This window comes from Caretta caretta, chromosome 1 (assembly GCF_965140235.1).
Source record: "Caretta caretta isolate rCarCar2 chromosome 1, rCarCar1.hap1, whole genome shotgun sequence".
NCBI classification, from domain to species: Eukaryota; Metazoa; Chordata; order Testudines; family Cheloniidae; genus Caretta; species Caretta caretta.
This window is the reverse complement of record NC_134206.1, coordinates 199,123,800-199,146,132: the sequence shown is the minus strand read 5'-3', so window position 1 is coordinate 199,146,132 and position 22,333 is coordinate 199,123,800. Positions and strand designations below refer to the sequence as shown.

The 22,333-nt window shown below is 41.4% G+C and overlaps 2 protein-coding genes across 8 annotated transcripts in view; one reads left to right on the top strand and one right to left on the bottom strand.

The window, feature by feature from the left end:
• CMSS1 (cms1 ribosomal small subunit homolog) overlaps nt 1-22,333 on the bottom strand; it is a 368,267-nt gene that overhangs the window by 182,631 nt on the left and 163,303 nt on the right. The window lies entirely within an intron of this gene.
• FILIP1L (filamin A interacting protein 1 like) overlaps nt 1-22,333 on the top strand; it is a 296,199-nt gene that overhangs the window by 122,576 nt on the left and 151,290 nt on the right. For all 4 annotated transcript variants that reach the window (XM_075118558.1, XM_048816986.2, XM_048816980.2 and 1 more), the window contains exon 2: nt 19,163-19,252. The gene's annotated coding sequence lies outside the window, so the exon portion shown is untranslated. The remainder of the gene's footprint in view (nt 1-19,162; nt 19,253-22,333) is intronic.

The window sequence follows — 22,333 nt, the reverse complement described above, 5'->3', positions numbered from 1 at the left end:
AATTGCCAATAATTTTCATGCATCCTACAAGCAACTAAAGGTTTACTTTAAAGAAGAGGAAAATTATCCATCAACTATTGCACTTCAATTACATTTCAATAAAACTTTCATAGCAAGGTAGGAGTATGGTTTATTAGATGCACTGCAAAACATGCAGGGCCTTATCTGGGGGAGCTGTGCCATTGACTTCAATAGGAGCAGGTTCATACTTGCAGTATTTATTGGAGTGCCCACTGTACAATAGCTTACTGGAGTCTCTATATGTGTATGTAAATATCCCTGTAGCATTATTCAATATCCCAGTGCCTGTACCCTTCATTCAGGTTCTTGCAACTTTAGAAAATGCAATGAATAAGCAAATTGTGATGCTAAACACACTACATGTTTCTCTCTTAGATCTAGTTTTCTGGAACTCTCCCTCTCTCATTTTGTCATCTCAGGGACCAGCCCTGTGAACTGCTGACCAGTCTCAACTTCATGACTTCAAATCATAGGATTGTGGCTTAATTTTCCATCTCAAAACCATGTTATCTCCCCTCCAAACATTCCCTACTCTAGTGCATCAATCCCCTCATCTTTCCCACTTCCACAGCCCACTGTCACATCTGCATGGTCAGGTACTAGCTATCGGCTTTACTGTGCCTGTTGATTATTTGTATTCATTTTACTGCTGCTCCTGTTTCCTTTGTTTAAATACCCAATACTTAAATATTTACTCAGCATTTAAGTGTTATAAAAAATAAATACAATGTTTGTAACTTAAATGTAATGCAATATATATCTCTTCTTCTTCCTTGCCGCTTCCCTATTCACGGTCAGCAACTTTTGCAGCATTCTTCCAAAACTTACAACCATCCAGGTTATCATGCAGATTGGTCTATCTGAGGTCCACTGATATCTGGTCCTCAGACTTGGTTGTCTTCCGGCCGCAGTCATTGCAAGAGCCATCCTACCAATATAGCTCTCCAGTCTCTGCTGGATACACCCACACCAACATGACCTAGCCTCCTTCAACCTCCCTTCAACTGGAGCATATGGCATTAGGCCCCTTCCAACTTGTTTCATTTCTAATGACAGAGAGTCTAAATATCTGACCAGCTCAACATCTTCAATTCCATGGCGGCAAGCATACTGATTTCCTTTCTTGTGACTGGCCAAGTCAAATGATAGTTTTATACTTTCTACACTAAGGGCATTTTTGTCACAGAGAACTGTGAGCTGCCATTCACATCATGCAGCTTAGTATGATCTGGGTATCACTCAGGAGAGCACCATCATCAGCAACCATTTATCCTAAGTATTGAAATTCTTTCACTCTTCTAAGCTACCTGACGGATATCCTTTACGGTGAGTCCTCCTCCCTCAGCTTGGTCTTACCAGTATTCATGCTTGCATAACGTAACATTATCTATCAAATAGGTGATATATGCAGTGTTGTTGTAGCTGTGTTGGTCCCAGGATATTAGAGACACAAGGTGGGTGAGGTAATGTCTTTTATTGGACCAACTTCTTATGGTAAGCAAGACAAGCTCTCAAGCTGCACAGAGCTCTTCTACAGGTCTGGGAAAGGTAGTCAGAAGGTATGTCAAAACTGCAATTAAAACCCTGTGGCTGGCTGGGGCCAGCTGACTCGGACTCGCGGGTCTCAGGCTAAAAGGCTGTTTAATTGCAGTGTTGACGTTCAAGTTGGGGCTACAGCCTGGGCTCTGGGAGCCTGTGAGGTGGGAGGGTTCCAGAGCTCTGGCCACAGCCCGAGCCCAAATATCTACACCACAATTAAACAGCCCTTGGCCCAAGCCGTGGAAGCCCAACTCAGCTGATTGCAGTGACCTACCCAGAGTGTCACAACTATATACAAGGCTGAACAGCTAGTTTAACATAAATAGTTAGTACCTATTCTAAGGGACCATTCAAGGTGAAGGGGACCATTAACAGCCCTGTAGTTACTGGACAAAAAGGGGACTTAATGGATTAAAATGGGAGTTCTGTTGGAGGAGAAGGTATTTGTGTTTGGTTTTGTATTGGTAGTATTTGTATGTGGAGAGGCTTGTAGGGGCTTTGTGCTGGGAGAGAAGCTGAGTCCTGATTAGGGGGCGGGGCTTCTCTGACTAGGGGTCCTATAAAGGTAGCCAGCCAGTCAGGCAGCGGCACAGGAGCCGCAAACAGAGCTGTAAACAGGGGAGTTTGTAAAGGGAGTTTGTCTTGTGGTGCTTGTTTTATTGCTGTGGGGGGTGGTGTTTTGGTGTGGTTTGTGTTTCCCAGATTAACAGGATTTAGGTGGGAAGGCTATGATAGATACAGAGGCAGCAGTGGGAGTGACCCATGTAGTGGAAGACACAATGAAGATGACTGGATGTGGAAGCTGTGGTATGTACATGATCCTGGAGGGGGCACCTGATAAGAGTTTTGTCTGTATGAAGTGCCGTCTGATAGAGCTGATGGAGGAAAAGATCCGAGGTTTGGAGATGCAGGTGGAAAGTCTGGCCGAGTTTCGGAAGGGGTTTGAGCAGATTATGGAGCAAAGACATGAGGTATCTGAAGGGAAAAGCTCAGACTTGCAGATGGAAGCAGGACTGAGGAATTCTGAGGGGAGACTGGGTGAGGAAAGTGGTCAGTGGAAGCATGTGACTAAAAGAACCAGGCAGAGGAAAAGACAGAGCTTAAGAATAGGTATGCAGAGTTGGAAAATGAAGAAGGGGCTCAGCAGGTAGTCACTGAAGGTGGAAGGGCAAGGAAGAAGAGAAGAGTGGCTAGTCCTATAGGAAAAGGGGAAGAGTTAATGGAGATTAAACCAAATATGAGCCCTAGGAGGATACAGGATGGGTTAAAGAGGATTACAAGGGAGAATAGGAATGGAAAGAACTTGCAGCCAGAGGGAACAGGGGATAGACTAGAGAATAGCACCGTCACTAGGAAAAGACAGGTCTATGTGATTGGGGACTCTTTACTGAGAAGAATAGATAGGCCTGTAATCAGAGCTGATCCGGAGAATAGGAGGGTGTGCTGTCTTCCAGGTGCTAAGATACGGGATGTAGACCTGAGGTTGAAAAGGATTCTAAAGGGAGCGGGGAAGAATCCCCTAATTATCCTTCATGTGGGAACAAATGATACGGCTAGATTCTCGCTGGAAAGTATTAAGGGAGACTATGCTAGGCTGGGGAAGACGCTTAAGGAAATTGAGGCTCAGGTGATCTTTAGTGGGATTCTGCCTGTTCCTAGAGAAGGGCAACAAAGGTGTGACAAGATTATGACTATCAACAGATGGCTTAGGCAGTGGTGCTATAAGGAGGGCTTTGGGATGTATGGCCACTGGGAGGCATTCATGGATAGAGGACAGTTCTCTTGGGATGGACTTCATCTGAGTAGGGAAGGAAATAGACTTCTAGGATGGAGGCTGGCAAAACTGATTAAGAGAGCTTTAAACTAGGAATTAGGGGGAGATGGTTGGGAGATGTCCAGGTAATCTCCACGCCAGAATTTAGCATTGAGAGGAAAGAAAATGAAGTAAGAGTGGATACAGCCGTGGGTAGGAGGAAGGGCAGTGTAGATACAAGTCTAATAGGTTATACTGGTAGTAAAATGACCGTGCCTAATAGGGTACAGAATGTGAGTGAGGCCAAACAGCAAAAATTAAGATGTTTGTACACTAATGCGAGGAGCCTAGGTGACAAAATGGAGGAACTAGAGCTACTGGTGCAGGAAGTGAAACCAGATATTATAGGGATAACAGAAACATGGTGGAATAGTAGTCATGACTGGGCTACAGGTATTGAAGGGTACGTGCTGTGTAGGAAAGACCGAAATAAAGGTAAAGGTGGTGGAGTAGCACTGTATATCAATGATGAGATAGAATGTAAAGAAATAAGAAGCGATGAAATGGATATGACTGAGTCCGTCTCGGCAAAAATTAAATTGGGGAAGAAAACTATTAGAGCCTCCCCTGGGATAGTGCTTGGGGTGTGCTATAGACCGCCGGGATCTAATTTGGATACGGATAGAGCCCTTTTTAATGTTTTTAATAAAGTAAATACTAATGGAAACTGTGTGATCATGGGAGACTTTAACTTCCTAGATATAAACTGGAGGACGAGTGCTAGTAATAATAATAGGGCTCAGATTTTCCTCGATGTGATAGCTGATGGATTCCTTCAGCAACTAGTTGCAGAACTGACTAGAGGGGATGCCATTTTAGATTTCGTTTTGGTGAGTAGTGAGGACCTCATAGTAGAAATGGTTGTAGGGGATAATCTTGGCTCAAGTGATCATGAGCTAATTCAGTTCAAACTGAACGGAAGGATTAATAAAAATAAATCTGCAGCTAGGGTTTTTGATTTCAAAAGGGCTAACTTTCAAAAATTAAGGAAATTAGTTAGGGAAGTGGATTGGACTGAAGAATTTATGGATCTAAAGGTAGAGGAGGCCTGGGATTATTTTAAATCAAAGCTGCAGAAGCTATCGGAAGCCTGCATCCCAAGTAAGGGGAAAAAAATTATAGGCAGGAGTTGTAGACCAAGCTGGATGAGCAAGCATCTCAGAGAGGTGATTAAGAAAAAGCAGAAAGCATATAGGGAGTGGAAAAAGGGAGGGATCAGCAAGGAAAGCTACCTTATTGAGGTCAGAACATGTAGGGATAAAGTGAGACAGGCTAAAAGTCAAGTAGAGTTGGACCTTGCAAAGGGAATTAAAACCAATAGTAAAAGGTTCTATAGTCATATAAATAAGAAGAAAACAAAGAAAGAAGAAGTGGGACCGCTAAACACTGAGGATAGAGTGGAGGTCAAGGATAATCTAGGCATGGCCCAATATCTAAACAAATACTTTGCCTCAGTCTTTAATAAGACTAAAGAGGATCTTAGGGATAATGGTAGCATGACAAAGGGGAATGAGGATACGGACTTAGATATTACCATATCTGAGATAGAAGCGAAACTCAAACAGCTTAATGGGACTAAATCGGGGGTCCCAGATAATCTTCATCCAAGAATATTAAAGGAATTGGCACAAGAAATTGCAAGCCCATTAGCAAGAATTTTTAATGAATCTGTAAACTCAGGGGTTGTACTGTATGATTGGAGAATTGCTAACATAGTTCCTATTTTTAAGAAAGGGAAAAAAAATGATCCGGGTAATTATAGGCCTGTTAGTTTGACATCTGTAGTATGCAAGGTCTTGGAAAAAATTTTGAAGGAGAAGGTAGTTAAGGACATTGAAGTCAATGGTAAATGGGACAAAATACAACATGGTTTTACAAAAGGTAGATCGTGCCAAACCAACCTGATCTCCTTCTCTGAGAAAGTAACAGATTTTTTAGACAAAGGAAACGCACTGGATCTAATTTACCTGGATTTTAGTACGGCATTTGATACCGTGCCACATGGAGAATTATTAGTTAAATTGGATAAGATGGGGATCAATAGGAAAATTGAAAGGTGGATAAGGAATTGGTTAAAGGGGAGACTACAACGGGTCCTACTGAAAGGTGAACTGTCCGGCTGGAGGGAGGTTACCAGTGGAGTTCCTCAAGGATCGGTTTTGGGACCAATCTTATTTAATCTTTTTATTACTGACCTTGGCACAAAAAGCGGGAGTGTGCTAATAAAGTTTGCAGATGATACAAAGCTGGGAGGTATTGCCAACTTAGAGAAGGACAGGGACACCCTACAGGAGGATCTGGATGACCTTGTAAACTGGAGTAATAGTAATAGGATGAAATTTAATAGTGAGAAGTGTAAGATCATGCATTTAGGGATTAATAACAAGAATTTTAGTTATAAGCTAGGGACGCATCAATTAGAAGAAACGGAGGAGGAAAAGGACCTTGGAGTATTGGTTGATCATAGGATGACTATGAGCCGCCAATGTGATATGGCTGTGAAAAAAGCTAATGCGGTCTTGGGATGCATCAGGAGAGGTATTTCCAGTAGGGATAAGGAGGTTTTAGTACCGTTATACAAGGCACTGGTGAGACCTCACCTGGAATACTGTGTGCAGTTCTGGTCTCCCATGTTTAAGAAGGATGAATTCAAACTGGAACAGATACAGAGAAGGGCTACTAGGATGATCCGAGGAATGGAAAATTTGTCTTATGAAAGGAGACTCAGGGAGCTTGGCTTGTTTAGCCTACCTAAAAGAAGGTTGAGGGGAGATATGATTGCTCTCTATAAATATATCAGAGGGATAAATACCAGAGAGGGAGAGGAATTATTTAAGCTCAGTACCAATGTGGACACAAGAACAAATGGATATAAACTGGCCACTAGGAAATTTAGACTAGAAATTAGACGAAGGTTTTTAACCATCAGAGGAGTGAAGTTTTGGAATAGCCTTCCAAGGGAAGCAGTGGGGGCAAAAGATCTATCTGGCTTTAAGATTAAACTCGGTAAGTTTATGGAGGAGATGGTATGATGGTGTGGAAGTATAACATTGTATAAGTATAACGTTGTATAAGGGGACATGCTGGATACATTGTATATGAGAGGACATGCCAAAACATGTTACAAAGTATCTGAGGGAGCACACGTAGGGACAGTTAGCTTTTGAATGGAGAAGCAATTAAGATAGAGCCAGCACGTCTAAGAAGCAGGCATCAGAATGGAAGGTGTGAAGGGCAATTAGTTAACTGGAAGCTGTTAAAGGAGATTGTTAAGGGTGGCAGGTAATTGAAGATACGTGACTGGTCTCAGGGATCTTGAAGGGTGGTGACTAAAATCTTTTTCTTCTTTTGTCTGTAACTTGTTCTCCAAAAAACTGTATAAATTAAAAGACACAAGCCCCACTCGGGGGGCTCACTTCTAAATGTATTAGCAAAGCAGCTTTGCTAATAAAACAGAGTGGTCTGATAAATTGTGAGTCTGAGTCAAACTTTGACAATGGGATAACATGATTTTGGTAATTAAATATTCATGGTAAATAGGCCCAATGGCCTGTGATGGGCTGTTAGATGGGGTGAGATCCGAGTTACCCAGGAAAGAATTTTCTGTAGTATCTGGCTGACGAATCTTGCCCATATGCTCAGGGTTTAGCTGATCGCCATATTTGGGGTTGGGAAGGAATTTTCCTCCAGGGCAGATTGGAAGAGGCCCTGGAGGTTTTTCGCCTTCCTCTGTAGCATGGGGCACGGGTCACTTGCTGGAGGATTCTCTGCTCCTTGAAGTCTTTAAACTATGATTTGAGGACTTCAATAGCACAGGTGTGAGGTTTTTTTTGTAGGAGTGGTGGGTGAAATTCTGTGGCCTGCGTTGTGCAGGAGGTCAGACTAGATGATCATAATGGTCCCTTCTGACCTAAATATCTATGAATCTATGATTACAGTTGTAATATACCTTAAATCCAGTGTCTTTATTAAGACCATGATTTTTAGTGTCTAGCAAAGTTATGAATTTAAGCTCCCAGGCACGTCTTTTGAAAGTGTTGTACAGGTTTCCTTTGAGGATGTGGACTGATAGGTCACATATAGAATGATCATCTTGTGAAAAGTGTTTACCTACAAGTGAATATTACCTCACCCTTCTTGTCTCGCTCATATATGTGAAATGTCAGTTTTAAACAGAAAAATATATAGAATAAAAATTAACCATAAAGAAAATATAACTTTTTTTTTTTTTACATCAGTTTGGATAGTTTCTCAACTGGGTTATATGTATCTGTTGTTTGTTTGTTTTTTAAATGATTAAAGCTATTTTATTAAAACTGAAACTAGAGAGTTGAAATGGTTCAGAGGCTTATGTTAATGGGCACTTTCCACCTCCAGTTCACCAATTTAAAACCTACCCAGATTTGTAATTGAAAGCCATTTTCTCCTGGCAGCTGTTCAGTGACCTATGTGAAATAACTTGTTGGTCTAAATTTGTAGCAAGCAGGCATCTGCCTAACAAACACACCCAAGCTGGTAGTTTCAGCAGATTGGTTGAGGGCTGAACGGGCCACGGAGACTGAACTAGGCTCCAGAAATGGCTGTTCCAAAAACTGGGTTCAGGCAAACTGTCAGGCCAGGGTTGGGGAGGCTTGCCCTGCCAAGGCCATGTCCTGGGAATGTATTTCAGTATGTACTTCAGTGCCCCGATCTCTCAATCCAACCCTCTTCAAAGCATTAAGTTCACTTAGATTTTTTTAACACACTTGAAAAAATTGTAAACAAAAAAATAAAACTGAAAAAGAATGCCAAGAGTCCAGAAAGTGTGGGCAAAGGAAGGAATTCTCTGAGAAAACAGATTTCACTTTCAAAATTACTTCAGTGTTAGAAACAGTGAACAAAATTTATGAAGCCTAACTTGATTGTGCTCTTAGAATAATTACATTCAGACTTCAAAGAATGTCTATCAAATACCACAATTCACTCTGTGCATCCATAAGCTTGATATAAATAAAGTGAGTTATGCACTTAAAACATTTATTAGGGGACATCTCAACAGTTTGCCCATAATGGGTATGTCTACACAGCCCATGGCAGATAAGCCTCCCAGGCCAGGTTGACAAGACGAGTTTGCAGGGCTCACACTAGTGCTCTAAAGGTAGCTTTGTAGACATCACTTTGAAGTTGTGACTCAGGCTGGAGACTGGGCTCTGAAGCCTAGGGAGCGGGGTGGACTTCAGAGCCTGAGACACAACTTTGCCTACCCACTATTTTCAGCTGAGCTCTGCAAGCCTGAGGCCTGGTCTACTCAATGTACTCAATGCTTTTTTTGCCTCTGTCTTCACGAACAAAGTCAGCTCCCAGACTGCTGCACTGGGCATCACAACATGGGGAATAGATGGCCAGCCCTCTGTGGAGAAAGAGGTGGTTAGGGACTATTTAGAAAAGCTGGACGTGCACAAGTCCACGGGGCCGGACGAGTTGCATCCGAGAGTGCTAAAGGAACTGGCGGCTGTGATTGCAGAGCCATTGGCCATTATCTTTGAAAACTCGTGGCGAACGGGGGAAGTCCCGGATGACTGGAAAAAGGCTACTGTAGTGCCAATCTTTAAAAAAGGGAAGAAGGAGGATCCTGGGAACTACAGGCCAGTGAGCCTCACTTCAGTCCCAGGAAAAATCATGGAGCAGGTCCTCAAAGAATCAATCCTGAAGCACTTACATGAGAGGAAAGTGATCAGGAACATTCAGCATGGATTCACCAAGGGAAGGTCATGCCTGACTAATCTAATCGCCTTCTATGATGAGATTACTGGTTCTGTGGATGAAGGGAAAGCAGTGGATGTATTGTATCTTGACTTTAGCAAAGCTTTTGACACGGTCTCCCACAGTATTCTTGTCAGCAAGTTAAGGAAGTATGGGCTGGATGAATGCACTATAAGGTGGGTAGAAAGTTGGCTAGATTGTCGGGCTCAACGGGTAGTGATCAATGGCTCCATGTCTAGTTGGAAGCCGGTGTCAAGTGGAGTGCCCCAGGGGTCGGTCCTGGGGCCGGTTTTGTTCAATATCTTCATAAATGATCTGGAGGATGGTGTGGATTGCACTCTCAGCAAATTTGCGGATGATACTAAACTGGGAGGAGTGGTAGATACGCTGGAGGGCAGGGATAGGATACAGAGGGACCTAGACAAATTGGAGGATTGGGCCAAAAGAAATCTGATGAGGTTCAATAAGGATAAGTGCAGGGTCCTGCACTTAGGACGGAAGAACCCAATGCACAGCTACAGACTAGGGACCGAATGGCTAGGCAGCAGTTCTGCGGAAAAGGACCTAGGGGTGACAGTGGACGAGAAGCTGGATATGAGCCAGCAGTGTGCCCTTGTTGCCAAGAAGGCCAATGGCATTTTGGGATGTATAAGTAGGGGCATAGCAAGCAGATCGAGGGACGTGATCGTCCCCCTCTATTCGACATTGGTGAGGCCTCATTTGGAGTACTGTGTCCAGTTTTGGGCCCCACACTACAAGAAGGATGTGGATAAATTGGAGAGAGTCCAGCGAAGGGCAACAAAAATGATTAGGGGTCTGGAACACATGACTTATGAGGAGAGGCTGAGGGAACTGGGATTGTTTAGTCTGCAGAAGAGAAGAATGAGGGGGGATTTGATAGCTGCTTTCAACTACCTGAGAGGTGGTTCCAGAGAGGATGGTTCTAGACTATTCTCAGTGGTGGAAGAGGACAGAACAAGGAGTAATGGTCTCAAGTTGCAGTGGGGGAGGTTTAGGTTGGCTATTAGGAAAAACTTTTTCACTAGGAGGGTGGTGAAACACTGGAATGCGTTGCCTAGGGAGGTGGTGGAATCTCCTTCCTTAGAAGTTTTTAAGGTCAGGCTTGACAAAGCCTTGGCTGGGATGATTTAATTGGGGATGGGTCCTGCTTTTGAGCAGGGGGTTGGACTAGATGACCTCCTGAGGTCCCTTCCAACCCTGATATTCTATGATTCTATGATTCTACACTGGGGGAGAAGGAGAGGGGGAAATCAATCTAAGATACACAACTTCAGATATGTGAATAACGTAGCTGAAGTCGACGTACTTAGATCTACTCACCACAGTGTCTTCACTGCGGTAAGTTGACTGCTGATGCTCCCCCGTCGACTCTGCCTGCTCCTCTCGCTCCAGTGGAGTACCAGAGTTGACAGGAGAGTGCTCAGCGGTCGATTTATCACGTCTTCACTAGACACAATAAGTCGACCCCACTAGATTGATCACTCTGGAGGTAGGTGTAGACGTGCTCTAAGTCTGTCAACTAGGGGTGGGAAGCTTGCTGCCACAGGCTGTGTAGACGTACCCACTTAGCACTATGTCACATACCAAATAATTTTAAATGAATTCTGTCCTGTCTGGATATTCTGCTCCAGTCCGTCAACACACATCAATGAGGTCTGTGCTACCAGAAGTTATTTAGAACATATTCTTTATCTATCTTATACACATTAAGGGCCAGACTGACACCCAGAACACAAAGGTAAAAGGAGGCTTTCCCACCCTGTATGCCCCTATACAAGGACCAGTCACAGTTACAAACTCTCCCCTCTCCTGACTGAAGACGCCACTGACTTCTCAAACCCCTGGAGACTTTAGCCACTCCAAAGGAGGCCCAGGAAGGGCAGAAGGAGGCATTGCCATGCCCCATTTACACACACACACACACACCGACCAACATAGCTGGTCACTTGTGAATGGGAGCACATGCTGCATCCTCCCAAGGGGCAATATTGTGTCGTACACATTTTTCCTATATATGTGGGTGTTCTCCAATACAGGAGTTCTCAACCTTTATATTTATGAGCTCCCCTTCCCCCCAACATGCTATAAAAACTCCATGGCCCACCTGTGCCACAACAACTGGTTTTCTGCATATAAAAGCCAGGGCCGACAATCTTCAGAAGTTTGAGAGCTGGAGCACAACTGCCGGGGGCTGGGGCTTGATCCCCTCGGGAGGGGCCTGATGGGGCTCGGGGATTCAGGCCCGCTCCTGCTGAAGCCCTGAGCCCTGGCAGGTGTGCCCTGCAGGGCCGAAGCCCCAAGACACCCTGTCCCTGCTACGCAGAAGTCCCTACCCCACCACCCCGCTGCAAGACAGAGGTCATGAGCCTGCCCCTCCAGTTTGGTAGGTGGAGAATGGGGAGGTGGGCAGGGAGGGGGTTCTGCGAGCCGCAATTTAATGGTAAGACTCATGAGACCACCCCTGCTCTAGAGCAACAAATTCCAATCCCAGTAGGGCCAACTGAATCCTTCATTCTTTTGCAGTAGATAAACTGAATTTAATTTAGTTTGCGGAGTATGATACTTTTGGAGGAGACCACCTTTAAAAACAAGGTTCCGTCTGCTTTCCCATCTATAGATTTCAAAAGTACTTTACAACGTGGGAGGGTTAAGTGTCATTATCCCCATTTTGCAGATTGGAAAACTGAAGCACAGTTTGTGAATTGCTCAAGGACACATACAGTGGGTCAGTGGCACAGCACAGAAGCCAGTTCTACTGACTCTCATGACACTTATCAGAATGTTTTACAGTGATTATGAAGCTAAAATGCTGAGTGGCTAATGAGGAGCTAATGGCTTATAATATACTTTATGTAACATTGTTTTTTACTGGTTGTAATTGATTTGCAGTACAGTCCAAACACACAGTATGTGGGGAAAGGGGATCACTAGTGGAAGGACTTAAGCATTCTGTTAGAACAATTCAAGGCTGTCTGGAACATGTCCTAAGAGGAAATTCAATTTCACTCTTTCAAGAAACTGCATTAGTCGGTTAATGTCATGAAACAAGGGCCCTATATTCCATATAGAATGTCAAGGAGTCCATACGCAGATGACATTCGGAAAAAAATATATCACATTGTAGGAAATATCAGAATTTGTTGCTGCTTTGTGCATGTGTAATTCTTGAGAGACTTGATTTTTGCATAATTCTTTTTAATAAAAAATTCACAGATGTTTGCCTGGGAACTTTCCAACAATGTTTTTAGATAGTCCCTTGCTAAAAAATGGTCAATGTGGAATGGTATCTGATTAGGTTTCTTGTGTAAACCTGATTGGTTTATCAACTCTGTAAAACACATGAAAGTTAAAATTAGGGCTGTCAAGCAATTGAAAAAATTAATTGCAATTAACTGTGTGATTAATCGTGCTGTTAAACAATAGAATACCACTTATTTAAATATTTATGGATGTCTTCCACATTTTCAAATATATTGATTTCAAATTCAACACAGACTACAAAGTACACAGTGCTCACTTTATATTTATTTTTTATTATAAATATTTGCACTGTAAAAATAAAATATAGTATTTTTCAATTCACCTTATACATGAACTATCATGAAAGTTGAAGTTACAAATGTAGAATTATGCACAAAAAATAACTGCATTCAAAAATTAAACAATGTCAAACTTTAGCGCCTACAAGTCCACACAGTCCTACTTCTTATTCAGGCAATCGCTCAGACAAACAAGTTTGTTTACATGTGAAGTATATAACGCTGCCCGCTTCTTGTTTACAACGTCACCTGAAAGTGAGAATAGGCGTTCTCATGGCATGGTTGTAGCTGGGGTTGCAAGATATTTACGTGTCAGATGCGCTCAAGATTCATATGTCCCTTCATGCTTCAACCACCATTCCATAGAACATACGTCCATGCTGATGACGGGTTCTGCTCAATAACGATCCAAAGCAATGCAGACCGACGCATGTTCACTTTCATCATCTGAGTCAGATGCCACCAGCAGAAGGCTAATTTTCTTTTTTGGTGGTTCGGGTTCTATAGTGTCTGCATTGGAGTGTTGCTCTTTTAAGCATGCTCCACACTGAAAACATGCTCCATACCTCGTCCCTCTCAGGTTTTGGAAGGCACTTCAGATTCTTAAACCTGGGGTCGAGTGCTGTAGCTATCTTTAGAAATCTCACATTGGTACCTTTGCGTTTTGTCAAATCTGCAGGGAAAGTGTTCTTAAAATGAACAACATGTGCTGGGTTATCATCCGAGACTGCTATAACATGAAATATATGACAGAATACAGGTAAAACACAGAGCAGGAGACATACAACTCTCCCCCAAGGAGTTAATCACCAATTTAATTAATGTGTTATTTTTAATGAGCGTTGTCAGCATGGAAGCATGTCCTCTGGAACAAAGCATGAAGGGGCATACAAATGTTAAGCATCTCTGGCCCATAAATACCTTGCAATGCCGTCTACAAAAGTGCCATGGGAACACCTGTTCTCACTTTCAGGTGACATTGTAAATAAGAAGCGGAAAGCATTATCTCCCCTAAATGTAAACAAAGTTGCTTTTCTTAGCGATTGGCTGAACAAGAAGTAGGACTGAGTGGACTTGTAGCTTCTAAAGTAAAAACAAAACAGTGTAAAGAGTGCAGTTATGTAACAAACAAAATTTACTACACTACAGTACTTCTATGAGGTGAATTGAAAAATACTATTTATTTTGTTTAAAGAAAAGCTCATGCTCAAATAAATTGGTTAGTCTCTAAGGTGCCACAAGTACTCCTTTTCTTTTTGCGAATACAGACTAACACGGCTGTTACTCTGAAACCTATTTATTTTGTTTATCATTTTTACAGTGAAAATATTTGTAATAGAAATAATAATATAAAGTGAGCACTGTACACTTTATTGTAAAGTGTTGTAATTGAAATCAATATATTTGAAATGTAGAAAAACATTCAAAAATATTTAATAAATTTCAATTGGTATTCTATTGTTTAATAGTGCGATTAAAACTGCAATTAATCATGATTAATTTTTTTTAGTTAATCTCATGAGTTAACTGCGATTAATCGACAGCCCTAATTATAATGACTTCAGAGTTTGAACATATTACTTTCATTCCAAATTCCTTCAATACATCCTTTGGCTTTAAAAATATTAATAAACAATATTATGAGAGGAAGGTCATAGGAACATGCATATAATTCATGTAAATAAAAACATGCAATATAACAGTTTGGTGGAGCAGAGTGGAGGATTACTGTTTATTTAGAAGTTATATTTTAATATTTTAAAAGCATATGTCTTGCATATATATATATTATTGAAAGGGAAAAATGGTAGAATTTTGAAGAACAGCAGCATCTGAAGTTTTCTTCAGACTACGAACATAACATTGAATGTATATATTATATTTTAGGTCACAGATGTATAACATGAAGCAGCACTTCTCTATTATGTCCTGACACATTGCTGAAGTAACAACTTTTTGACGATGATGGAAGAATGGAAAGTCATACTGTCAAAACATGGCATAATCTTGAGATATTAAAAAATGTAACTAGAACTTGCCTGAAATACAGAATAAATAAGATGAGACTATTTATGGCATTTTCACAATGGAAAGATTTTCAAAATACACAACTTTCAAAAGAAGTTGAGTTCCGAACTGCCCTTTGTTGATCTAGTGACAATGCTGAATGACCATATGAATAGCTTATATTAACAAGCATTGAGCACAAAGGACAGAAGTATGACAAGGAAAATAATAGACCTCTCCAGGGTTATTAGAAAAACAAACCAAACTAAACCAACACAAAGTTTGCTTCAATCTATGATTCAAAGAGTGATTAAAGAAAGCAAACAGCTGTTTGGTTCTTAACAAAAGAGTTCTGTCACAATGAGTTAAGAGATATTACACTGTCATAGGGTGACATAACCAGCTGTGAAATTTGCGAGAATTTACTTTTTCCCTTTGAATGGTTGTTCTATTAAGTACTGCAATGAGATGGGATTTGCCACACAGAGTCAGCCTACTGGTCTATCCACTCCAAGTCTAATCTGCTTCAAAGACTGTCCAATAACTGATGCTTCAGAGAAAGGTGAAAATACATAATAAAAACATAGCTGATTATGTAATATTGCACATCAGACAAAAAGTTCCTCCCTAACCCTGAAGCGTAAGTTTCAGTTCTCCTTACATTAGATCCTCTTTGGTCATAAAGATATCTGGTGTTTTTTGTTTTTAATCCTGGCTATAACTCCTCAATGGCTTTCTTGCAGCCAAGAATTCAACAGGCTACCTATACACAGGTGTGACAAAGTAGATCTACAATTCAGTCCTGCAAAGGAAGGGAGACAAAGTGATTGGTCTTACATATCTTTGCTAACATCTATGATTTGTTATTTTCTTTTTGCTGGAGAGGTGGCACTTTGCATAGTAACTTAATTCAGATGTGCAGGGAATATTCTTGTAAATTCCTCTAGCTCCTGTAAAAAATAAACCTGATAGTCAACTGGATTCTAGAGTGATTTTTATATTTCACACTATTTCAGGAGGGATAGCTCAGTGGTTTGAGCATTGGCCTGCTAAACCCACGGTTGTGAGTTCAATCCTTGAGGGGGCCATTTAGGGATCTGGGGCAAAAATTGGGGATTGGTCCTGCTTTGAGCAGGGGCTTGGACTATATGACCTCCTGAGGTCCCTTCCAACCCTGATATTCTATGATCAGGACTATGCCCCCTATAAGATCTATATAAAAATAGAAGAACAGTCAGACTGGATCAGACCAATGGTCCATCTTGTCCAGTGCTAGATGCTTCAGAGGGAATGAACAGAACAGGGCAATTTATTAAGTGATCTATCCTCTGCCATCCAACCAGCTTCTGGCTGTCATCTCAACATCTTGGCTAACAGCCATGGATGGACCTATCCTCCATGACCTTATCTAGTTCTTTTTTTAACCCTGCTATAGTTTTGGCCTTCACAACATCCTCTGGCAACAAGTTCCACAGGCTAAGTGTTGTGTGAGGAAATAATTCCTTCTGTTGGTTTTAAACCTGCTGCCCATTAATTTCATTGGGTGATCCTGGTTCATGTGTTATGTGAAGGGGTAAATAACATGTCCCGATTCACTTTCTCCACAAACCAGTCTGGATTTTATAGACCTCTGTCAGATTTCTCCTCAGTCATCTCTTTTCTAAGCTGAATAGTCCCAGTCTTTTTAATCTCTCTTTATATGGAAACTGTTCTCTACCCTTAGTCATTTTTGTTGCCCTTTTCTATAACCTTTTCCATTTCTAATATATCTTCTTTGAGATGGGGCGACCAGAACTGCATGTAGTACTCCAGGTGTGGGCATACCATGGTTTTGTATAGGAGTATTATTTATTATTCTGTCTTACTTTCTACCTCTTTCCTAATGATTCCTAACATTCTGTTCGCTTTTTTTAACTGCCGCTGTACATTGAGCAGATGTTTTTAGAGAATAGCCACGATGACTTCAAGATCTCTTTCCTGAGTGCTAACTAGGGTTGCCAGATGTCCCTTTTTGACTGAGTGTTCCCGTCGAAACCCGGACCCTGGCAATTCCGTTAAAAGTCCAGTTGGTGGCGCTGCTGGTGCAATGGGGCTGGCAGGCTCTGCACGGCTCCCGGAAGCGAGCATGTCCAGCTCCTAGGTAAAGGAGCGGCCACGGGGCTCTGCTGCATGCTTCTCCCGCCCACAAGTGCCACCTACGCAGCTCCCATTTTCTGAGAACCGCAGCTAATGGAAGCTATGGACCCGGCACCCGGGGCAAGGGCAGCACGTGGAGCCCCCGGGGCTACCGCTTTGCCTAGGAGCCAGACATGCCAGCTGCTTCCGGAAGTGCCTGAAGTAAGCCCCACCCAGCAGGACCCCACACCTCAAACCCCTTCCTGCACTCCACCCCCTCCCCCAGCCCTGAGCCCCCTTCCACACACCCAGCCGGAGCCCTCACTCCCCCCAAACCACAACCTCCTCGGCCCCAGCCCAGAGTCCTTTCCTGCCCTGCAAACTCCTCATCCCCAGCCCCACCCCAGAGGCTGCACCCCCAGCTGGAGTCCTCATCCCCTTTCGCACCCCAAATCCCTATCCGAGCCCAGAGCCCCAATCCACACTCTGAACCTCTTGGCCCCAGCCTGGAGTCCTCTCCTGCACTCCAAACCCCTTAGCCCTGGCTCCACACCAGACCCTGCACTCCCAGCCAAAGCCCTCACTCCCTCCCTCCCGCACCCCAACCCCCTGCACCAGCCTGATGAAAATGAGCGAGTGTGTGGGAGAGCAAGTGATGGAGGGATGGGGAATGGAGTCAGCAGAGGGTGGGGCCTCAGAGAAGGGGCAGGGCCTTGGGGTAGGGGCATTCAGTTTTCTACAATTAAGAAGTTGGCAACCCTAGTGGTAACAGCTAATTTAGACCTCAGCACTTTGTATGTACAGTTGGGAATATGTTTTCCATGTGCATTACTTTGCACTTATCAACATTGAATTTCACCTGCCATTTTGTTGCCCAGTCTCACAGTTAAGACAAACCCCTTTGTAACTAAAGATTAGATTTAACATTTTCACACACACGTAAGTATTTGCAAAACTGACTTAGGTATTTAGGAACATAAGCCTCACTGAAAGTCACTACAGATCCAAAATCTAGCGTCTACCTGTTCAAAATATTGAAATAAATAAAACTTAAATCAGAATACATAATTGAACTGAATGGGGCCATTAGGTTTATAAACCCTGAAGTGCTTTTTATTATAAGGGGCGATATATTCTAGCTCAGATGACGTTAAATTATCTGTTTTATTTAATTTTACAATACGGACTACATGACACAATACTTCAAAAAGCAGTGGGAGTGCTATGTTGGCAGTATATGAAGTGACCTGTCAGTGACTTGGGAGAAGAGATAATTCATCATGTCTCACTGCATTTTTGACATCAGCATAGAGTGGTAGAATTTCACAAATCTTAAAAGTTCACTAAAGAATTATCCAGAATACATGAGCTAATGCAGACTAACTGGTGCCTTCTCCTCCTGCACTGTCATTATCTATCAGTAATAGATGGTTTAATCCTAAAAATATATTATGTGGTTTTCACTTTGGCACTAGATTCCAGATGGAGTGGGCAAAATATGAAATGTAATTTAGTTTGAAAAGGCTCTGTGTGTGTTCAATAAATGAGTTCCCTAGTAAGGTCAGAATAAAAATTGTTTTTGTGATTCCAAAGAGTCACATTCAGCTTTCCCTTTTTGTTCTTTGTTAGGTTTTTGGATTTTCTAAACATACAGCCCACTTATGTTATGCCTCAGCATACAGTAGGCTTTTGATTTTTGCCTAGCACTTTATTTTAGTGATCAGCCTTAACCTCCCTAAAACATCAACTGAATGAGCTGTAACACAGTAACTCAGATGAAAAAGACAAACAGTGCCTAGCCTTATAATAGTCAATATCAGTGCAATGCCATTTCCCAATCATGCTCCCACATCTGCCATGCAAGAGGCACTATACCATACAACAGACCAAGGGGCATGCCTGACACAGCTGATTGTGCCTATTAACTCATAAACGTGGATGTTTAGTATAAAAAATCCCAGAATAATGTTTGCTGCATTTTTCTATTTTTCATTATGAAGAAAAATTACATTTTTACTGTGTTACAGGTAGAAGAAATAGTTTTTTAAATAAAATACAAATGGAACAAATACATACAATTTATATACCTCTTTCATGGACACAGATCAATCTGACCAATTACAAAATGATGAGCATGGTCTGTACACTTCACAATTCAGACAGTAGAAATCCTAAGCAGAACTACAGGCTTCCCCCGAATAAACTGTTTTGCAGAAATTTACCAAATTAGGGCCTAATCTAAAGTCCACTTAAAAAAATGGACATCTTTGCATTGACTTTAATAGGCTTTAGGATCACGCCTTTAAGTAATGCCTGCCTATGCTTGTTATAAAACTATGTTATGAACTTTTCTTTTTTATTCCAGATTCATACTACAAGAGACAATTCTGGACACTATTACAGTATGTGACCAAGTGGAAAACTCACTGCTTGCAAACAGCAAAGTACAAAACTGGTAGGAGAGATTTTATTTTCACGTTTTAAGAAATTAGGAAACAACCGATAATACAAAAGAAATAGCACTTAGTTTTTATTTTAAAAAGATACGTGGTAAACAACAAAACTAGAAAAAGCATCTGAACTTGTCACATTTTCAAATTACCTATATAAAAGTGTCCTGTAGAGTGACTGTTAATCAAACGTGTCAAAGTTTTTCAAACATTCTTAGTTGATTAGGGTCCTTGCTTTCTTGGGCAGAAGATTTGGAAGAGGTTCTTATATCTCCTGAACTGAACTGGCACCATCCTGAGAATCCTCCTCATTTTAAAGCATTCAGTACAGAATGTAAAGCCAAAAACTTTCATTTCCACTCAGTTCAGAAATGTAGCTCCTATTTAGTTAACAAGTTAATATGTGCAGTTACAGATCTACAGATCCCTAATTCATCTTGTTACTTCTAAAGTATGGAAAATGTATTTAAGCAAAAAAATCAGATACTCAACAAATTGCATTTTCACTCCACTCTTTCACAAGCTTAATAATCTCTTCAAACTCATACAAAAATTGTCAAAAACACATCTGATTCCTATATATTATTGCCACTTAAAAAGCAGCTTCATGGAGATAGCAATCTGTAATTAAATTACATCTGAATGGTGGCTATTAGCGTACAGCATGTATCAAAATGAGTTTTCATTTGCCATTTATACACTAAGTAATCAAAAACAGTCTTTTGGACAGAAATACTGTTGCTGTAAATACATTTTTGTGCAAATTTAATTTCACCATCTAATTTAAATTAACTTTATTCTTGTAGTATGTAGCCCCTTGAGAGAGAATATTTCTGATAGTTTTACATAGCACATGTACATTTCTAGAACATATCCTTTTTTTTTCTTTGCACCCTTTTTGGAAATTATCACTATTGTATAACAAGGATGAGGTCATTTAGGATTGTACAGATAGTTTACAGCAGCTGTTAGATGTTTCTTTGAAACTACATGAGCCTTTAACTCTTTATTTGCCTCACAAAAATAAATCTTTCAGCCTGACATGACCACAGAAATAATGGCACTTTATATGGTGCCTTCCATTTAATGATTTCAAACAGTTTGTTTTAAAAGAATGGATTAAACCTTATGCTTGGGTAAAGGAAGGCAGAGAGAATTTAAGTGACTTGCACAAGGTCACAGATTTAATCAGCAGCACTGCCAGGAAGTGAACCTTACTGACATAGGTAATTTTAAGAAATAAGGCCCCAGTTCAGGAAAACATTTAAACATCTGCTTAAGTCTATCCCTGTGACCAAAAAAAAAAAAAGCACCTAAATACATATTTAAGTGAAAGCCCCATAGACCAGTGAGGTTTAAGCACATGCTTAAGTGCTCTGTTGAAGAGAGATGGACTTAAGCATGAGTTTAATTACAAACAGAGTTTCAAGTGCTTGGCTGACTTGCTAGCCACCTAATTCCCATTCATGCTATCATTTGTTCAGATGAACTGGTATAAGTAAATGTAGGAGCCCTAGTGAAGACAAGGCTTTTCAGCAGTTTTGACTGGGGACTTGTCTACACAGCCCCACAGTGTGGACTATGGGGGTGTGAACTGCAGTGCTTATATGCACTCAAGTGTTGGGCTGTAACTGCCCTGTGTAACTGCCCTGTGTTTGAAAGAGCACTATGTTAACGCTAACTAGGTACCTTTTCATTCGCGCTAGCAATGTCTACATAGGGCAGTTACAGCCCAACGCTTTAGTGCACACTGCAATTCACACCTGTGTGGTCTGCAGTGGTTGGATGTGTAGACAAGCCCTAATGTAATACAAAAGCCAGAAGAAACTGCCAGTGAGAAGGAATTGTAGTGTAGTCAGGCCTATCAAGGCCTTGTCTCTATTAGTTTCTTGCTCTCATAAGAACACACACTCCCAATTCAGTTCTACTCTTCCAGGGCTGATCTGACATTCCAAATTGCATGATTTTCTGTAGTACACCTCTGTTCACAGAGGAAGAGGGAAGGAAACCTCTGAAACATTGTAGGTGGTCTAGCCTGTAAAATTTCTTCCCCCAAACCGTCACTATTCTCTTTGTATAACAAAATCTATCCAGGTTTTTCAACTAGTTGTGTGTCATTTAGGATTGCTCTTACGCAGAAATTATCCTCCTTCTCAATTACACCTTGGGAATTTGGGTTCTGAAAGCTTTCATTGTGGCATCCCAGGATTTGTTACAATTCAGGGTAAATATGCATGATAGCAGTCATCAAACTCCGCCCCCCCCCCCCCCCCCGAAAAATATCTCTAGCTCTCTTCCACACTGCAATTTCAGCATGAAACACCCTCCTTCAATTGATCCTTAAGGCCTCTAACGTATTCGTCCGAGATCCACTTCTCCCATAAGGACTACAATAAGCTAGCCAACTAAATAATGGCAAGGCTGAGGAATGGTTGAGTATCACTGAAGTAATATATATAATGAGTATAAATATTGGACATATTTCAGTGGCTGCCCTGCCTCCATCTTCACGTGACAAAAGGAATGACAAAACTAATGAAGATGATACGTAACTATCACCACTCAGACAGACTGGCTTATGTTCCACTCTCCCACTATTCATCTGTTTTTGTTTTATTAGATTGTAAATGCTAAGGCAGAGATTTTCTTACTATGTATTGGTGCAGCATCCAGCACAGTGGTGTCCTAATCCTGGCACCCTGACTGGGCACTACTACAATACAAACAACAAGCAAATCCTAAATTCAGGTCATTATTCAATGTTCCATCCTTACTTGGGCATAACTCCCATTGACTTCACTGTAAAATAAAGTAATCTCTCACAGTAGGGAAGTTTCTTAATATGTTATGAGCAATCGCTCGGGTGTTGATAAGATGCGAGTTTACAAGATTGTGTTTGAGTAACATAATGTCTAATACACATATCGATAATCACAGTGACATCTTAAATATCTAGCTGATATAGCTAGTGAAACTCATGGCTGGGCTGCAGAATTATTTTATAATTTGGATAATCCTGAAGACCACTGTTCTGATTCAGAAAACAAACTAATTTGGATAGCTGATTACTTAAATCACAAAGTAGA